This window comes from Petaurus breviceps, unplaced genomic scaffold, assembly GCF_028583685.1.
Source record: "Petaurus breviceps papuanus isolate PSGF00001 unplaced genomic scaffold, PetGlider_PUasm1.0 140, whole genome shotgun sequence".
In the NCBI taxonomy this organism is placed as follows: domain Eukaryota; kingdom Metazoa; phylum Chordata; class Mammalia; order Diprotodontia; family Petauridae; genus Petaurus; species Petaurus breviceps.
In genome coordinates, this window is record NW_027185698.1 from 28,407,233 (window position 1) to 28,412,897 (window position 5,665).

At 36.8% G+C, this 5,665-nt stretch overlaps 1 non-coding gene across 1 annotated transcript; it reads left to right on the forward strand.

The window, feature by feature from the left end:
* The first annotated feature begins 401 nt into the window (after positions 1-401).
* Positions 402-505, forward strand: LOC138151584 (small nucleolar RNA SNORA16B/SNORA16A family). Its single transcript, XR_011165870.1, has one exon. It is a non-coding gene; the product is annotated as a small nucleolar RNA SNORA16B/SNORA16A family (small nucleolar RNA).
* Positions 506-5,665: the final 5,160 nt, after the last annotated feature.

The window sequence follows — 5,665 nt, forward strand, 5'->3', positions numbered from 1 at the left end:
AATTCTGGTGAATCAGGATGTGCCGCTCTTGGGAAATGGTCCTGAATTAAGTTAAGGGGGTCCTAAAAGACAAAGAGGATGAAGGAGAGCATCCCATGTACAGGCTTCAATCTATGCAAGAGCACAGAAACAGGAAATGGAAGGTCACATTCAGAGAACATCAAATAAGTCAGTTTTTGTTGGGATGCAGAATGAGTGAGCAGAATAATAGGCTTAGAAAGATGGAACCAGATAAATTGCAACCAGATTGTAGAGGGCTTGAAATAATAATAACTAATGTTCATATAGTTCTTTAAGGCTTGCACAGCACTTCATATATATTATCTCATTTTATCCTTACAATAACTCTGTAAGGGAGGTACTATTATTAGCTCCATTTTACAGGTTAAGAAACTGAGGCTGAAGGCCCTTATCGAAGCTGCCACAGCTCCTCCTATAGTTGTTGAAGTCTAAAAGGAGCCTAAATGATAAATGCTCGAGAGGATGTGGAAAAATTAGAACACTAATGCATTGTTGGTGGAGTTGTGAACTGATTAAACCATTCTGGAGAGCAATCTGGAACTATGCCCAAAGGGTTACAAATAAGTGCATACCCTTTCACCCAGCAATACCACTTCTAGGGTTGTATCCCAAAGAGATCATAGAAGTGGGAAAAAGACCTGTATGTACAAAAATATTTATAGCAGATCTTTTTGTGGTGGCAAAGAATTGGAAATCAAGGGGATGCCCATCAATTGGGGAATGGCTAAACAAGTTGTGGTATATGCATGTAATGGAATACTATTGTGCTATAAGAAATGAGTAACAGACAGACTTCATAATAACTTGGAAAGACATATAAACTGATGTTGAGTGAAAAGAGCAGAACAAGGAGAAATTTGTACACAATTACAAACACATTGTATGTGTGACAACTAACTTTGATAAACTGGGCTCCTCTCCACAATGCAAGGTTATAAGACAACTCCAAAAGACTCATGATGGAAAGAGATATCCACATCCAGATAAAGAACTACAGGGTCTGAATGCATATTGAAGCAAACTACTCTCTCTCTCTTTTTTTTTTGTTTGTTCATTTTGTTTTGTTTTTTCTCACTGTTCACTCCATTGATTATAATCCTTTTTTACAACTTGATTAATATTTAATAGGGAAGGGGAGAAAATTTGAAACTCAAGGAATTGTGGAACTGAATGTTATAAACTAAAAGTAAATAAATAGATTTAAATTTTAAAAAAGAGCCCAGACTGACATTTTACCAATGGTCATTGTTCTATTTAACACTGCAGTAAAACAGCAACAGCATGGGAAAAGACAGAAGCTTCCATTGCCTGCACTCATCTGCTGGTGCCGAAGCATTGCCCATCCTGACAGTAGCAGCTTTGGTGCAGATGAGGAGCTCTTAATACTGAACACAAGCTAAAATGGTCTGCGTTTGCTTAGCAGTGCCAAAAAGCAAGTCTGGATCTGGCAAACTGGCCAAGGATACCTGCTTGTTTTCTGCTGGATCAGGTTTTATCAGAAGTGCCTGCTTGACTTTTACAATGAGATGCTGATGGTGTATAATCCATGTTTCTTTTTGATGAATGTATGAATACTTTCAGGAAATGTATGAATCAAATCACATTGGTTTTGAATATTTGTGTGGGGGTGTTGTATAATGAAGGTACAGGGGGAAAGTACATGACTTGTAAATTCATATTGTTTTTTTTTACATTCTGGGAGAAGCTATCAATAAACAAAAATAGAAAACTTGAAAGAAAATAAAAGAAACTGAGTTTGAGAGATTAAGCAACCTTCTGAAAGCTACAGACCTTTTAAGTGTCTGAGGTAGGATTTGAATTCCATATTCCTGATTTCAATGCCAGCACTCTACTACACCATAAGTCTGCCTAAATTATGGGGTTATCATTTTATTTTAGAGTCAAAAGGAAACTAGGGAGTCTTCTTGGGCAAAGAACAGATAAAGTCAGACCTATGCTTGAGAATTATCAACTAGGTAGCTCTATAGAAGATGAATTGCAGAAGGGAGAGGTTTCTGGCAAGGAGGCCAATTGGGAGACTATTGCAACAGTCCAGATGAGAGCAGCTTGGGGGTCTGATGCAGAACTGATAATGAGAAAGATGAGGGCTGAATCAGTAGATGTGGGAATTATCTCCACAGAGATGATAAATGAATCCACATGACCTGATAAAATCACTATGGTAGATAGATTACTGATTGCTCATATCTATATGACTCTCTTCCCAGAAAAATAAAGTTCTAATCTTCATACAAATGCCCCCAAAAGTGAAATCTGTGATAGGTAGGTGATACTGCACCTTAGTTCCCATTAGTATAAACCACATCTTTGTTGAGCCCAACTATTTAGCAGCCTTACCCATGATTGAGAACCAGAAAGGAAGACAATATTGTATTTTGGTAGCCAAATATATTGCAAAAATTTACATGTGAACATGCATTTACTGCAGGCCATATCTTTTCCATGATGACTGGAAATAGTTGGTGATTAATAAATGCTTGTTGGTTGGGAAATAGTTTTCAATTTCTCAGCAACTATTGAGTTCTATTTTCTTAGATTATACCTTATAATTTGATAAGTAAATTTTAATAGGAAGGTTGAAAAGAAGAAAAGATAATTCCTCCTCAGGCTCTCCCTCAAATGCCAATGAGTGATTTTAATCCACGAATCCAATAGGCTTTGTTAGGTGGCTTCTAAGCCCCTAGCAAATTCATTAACCTGATGTTGATAAGCTGAATTTTTAATTCAAATATAATGAATTTAGCAAAAACTGACATCTGAAACTCTCACATAACAAGGAAGAAGCAAAGTTCTGAATGATAACAATAGACAATTCCAAAAGCCCAGAAGTCTGAGACCATTTAGTAAAGGGCTCAAAAACAGCTCAATGGCTCCTGCAGACATCATCATGCAATAACACAGTACAATGACTAATGTTCATACTGATGACCTTAAGTAATTAGAAAAAAGTTAATTCACTTTCATTAAACTCAGTATGATTTCGAGGACAAATTATGTCTACTTTCTGAGGATAGTGAGTCCAGTAGTCTAGCCACTTGATGCTTAATTCCCTGGCCATGGAAACCCATGAAAAAAGAAAAATACAAAATAGTGCTCGATATTATGTAGCTTTTATAATGACAATATGACAGTGCCAAAAAGGAGAGTGGGAATTATATAACCTGTATCCTTCTATCCGTCTCACCCTCTCCTTGACTCACCTTTGTCCTCTGACTCACCCTCTCCTCTCCTCTTCCATAGTATTTTCTAGTCAATAGCTGACTTCCGGTGTTCCCAAAGGCACTGTTCTTGACCTCCATCTCCCCTTCCTTCCTATTAAAATCTACTTATTAAGTGTATAAGGTTGCCTTCACAATCTAAGAAAATAGTACTAGGTATGAATATAAAGTTGAAACACATCTATGCAAGAACATTATCAATCAATAAGCATTATTAATCATCTGCTATTGCCAGACATGATGGAAAAGGCAATAGCAAAGAAAACAGTTCATGTGGAAAAAAAAAAGATCCAAAGACCTTAGTGAACTGAAAATTCAACTCTTTTATTAAGTCCCTACTATATGATGGTTACAAATGTTATCTAGAGTAATTTAAGGTACATGAATAGCATTGCCAGAAAAAGGAAGACACTAGTCCCCACGTATTCTCCCCTGGTCAGGCAACCTCTTGAGTACCAGTTTCTGTTCTGGGTACCACATGTTGGAAAGGACATTGAGAACTGAAGCATATCTGGAGGAGGATGACCAGAATGGTGAGAGCACTCAAGAAACATGTCATGTTAGGATCCATTGAAGGAACTGGGCTTAAAGAAGAGAACACCTCTTCAGTGGGGATGAGGGAATAAGTAGCAGCATTAGATGAAAGAGAGGCAAGGGCAACACAAAAAATTTGTGTTTATTTGACAGAATTTGGTCCTGGTTTCCTGGCTCCACAAAGCATCCCAGGACCTGTCTGGGCAATAGTATAAATAGATGTCTCCTCATCCTTGACAGATGCAGCAAATACCACAGGCTCCAAGCACCTCCCTTATTCCCATAGGCAAAAAGGAAAATAGCCTCTCATTGATCCTGTTCTTATTGAGTCACTGAAAGTTTCTCTCAAGGGATACCTGAAAAGAGAACAATGCTCTGTATTCTCATCTGTGTTATATTATTTTTGTAGCTGTATGTATTTATAGAAGCCCAAACTTGAGAGGCACAAAGGCAAAGTGATTCATCTAAGTACACCCAAAGGGTTGTTCAAGTGGCAGAAACCCAAGCTGGGAATTTTGGCTGCTTTATGAAGAGATGATAATCCTTGTGATTTGCCAACATCACAACAGTAGGAATGAGTCACAGCTGCCATCTGCCAATTTTAACTCCAAGTTGATAATTGGAAAAAGGCTGGGGTCTGGCCCTTTTCAGAAGGAGCTAGAGTTTTTACAACACTCCTACAACTGATCTTTCTTTCCATTGTAGTTTACATTGTCAGCCCAAGATGAAGTGAGCATCAATGGTCATGGGTGGAGGAGAAGAAAAGATGGTGGCAAAAATGATAAGAGCAATGTTGGGGAGTCAGTGAATCCTTCCTTTTGGAAGTATTCTTCTGCTTTGGTGAAATGCACTATAGGCTCAAAAATGGTACAGATGAAAAGAGATCTTAGAATACAGACTTGAAGAACTGGAAGTTTCCCAGGAATGTAAAACACAGAACGTTAGCAATAAAGGAGAACTCTGAGAACACCCAATCTGAGAGACTTTAGAACATAGAACAATTTATTAAAATTGGATCACAGAAAAAGAAAACACAAAACATTTGGGAAGGAAGGGACCTTAGACACAAAATGGAAAATGTTAAGGCTAAAAAGATCTTAGAGGTCACTTAATTCTATCCTCCCATTTTCACTGGGGGAAACTGGGGATCATAGGGGGAGAGTGACTCTCCTCTGTTCATAAAGTGAGCTAATAATGACAGAAGACTTATACAGAAGTCCAGGCCACATCACCCAGTCCAGCCACATTGGGTGGGGTGGGAATGAGGTTAGGTTATGACAACTAAGAAAATATAAAAACAAAATACTATATAAATACTATATAAAATATATATATATACTATATAAAATACTATATAAAATATAAAAACCAAAATATTATATAAAATACAAAATATAAAAACAAAAAATATAAGCTATTTTGATAAACGATTTTAGGACTCAAAAAAGATTACTTGTTTCATTATATAAGCTTCAATCTTGTTCTCTCTCACTAGTTCATAAGGCTTCACAGAACCAATTTAGAGTCCTACTTGCCAGGTTTGTAACTTTGAAGAAGTTTCCTAACCTCTCCAGGTCTTTGTCCTCTTTTAAATAAACAGGACAATTATAATTTTCACTTTTTATGTGGAAGAACAGTTGGCTACATGTTGTGGGTAAGAATTTAATTCTCTGTGTCTCTTTTGCTCAGTCATCAAGGAGAACTTCCCTAATCAACTCAGATTTCTCAACTGCTTCTGAAAAAACAAAGAGAAAAATAAAACCAAATCACTGAAATCATTGAAGCAAACAAAATAATAAAATCTAAATGCATATATATATATATGTATATATATATATCCAAAAAAAAACAATTATCTGGGAGCTTAGATG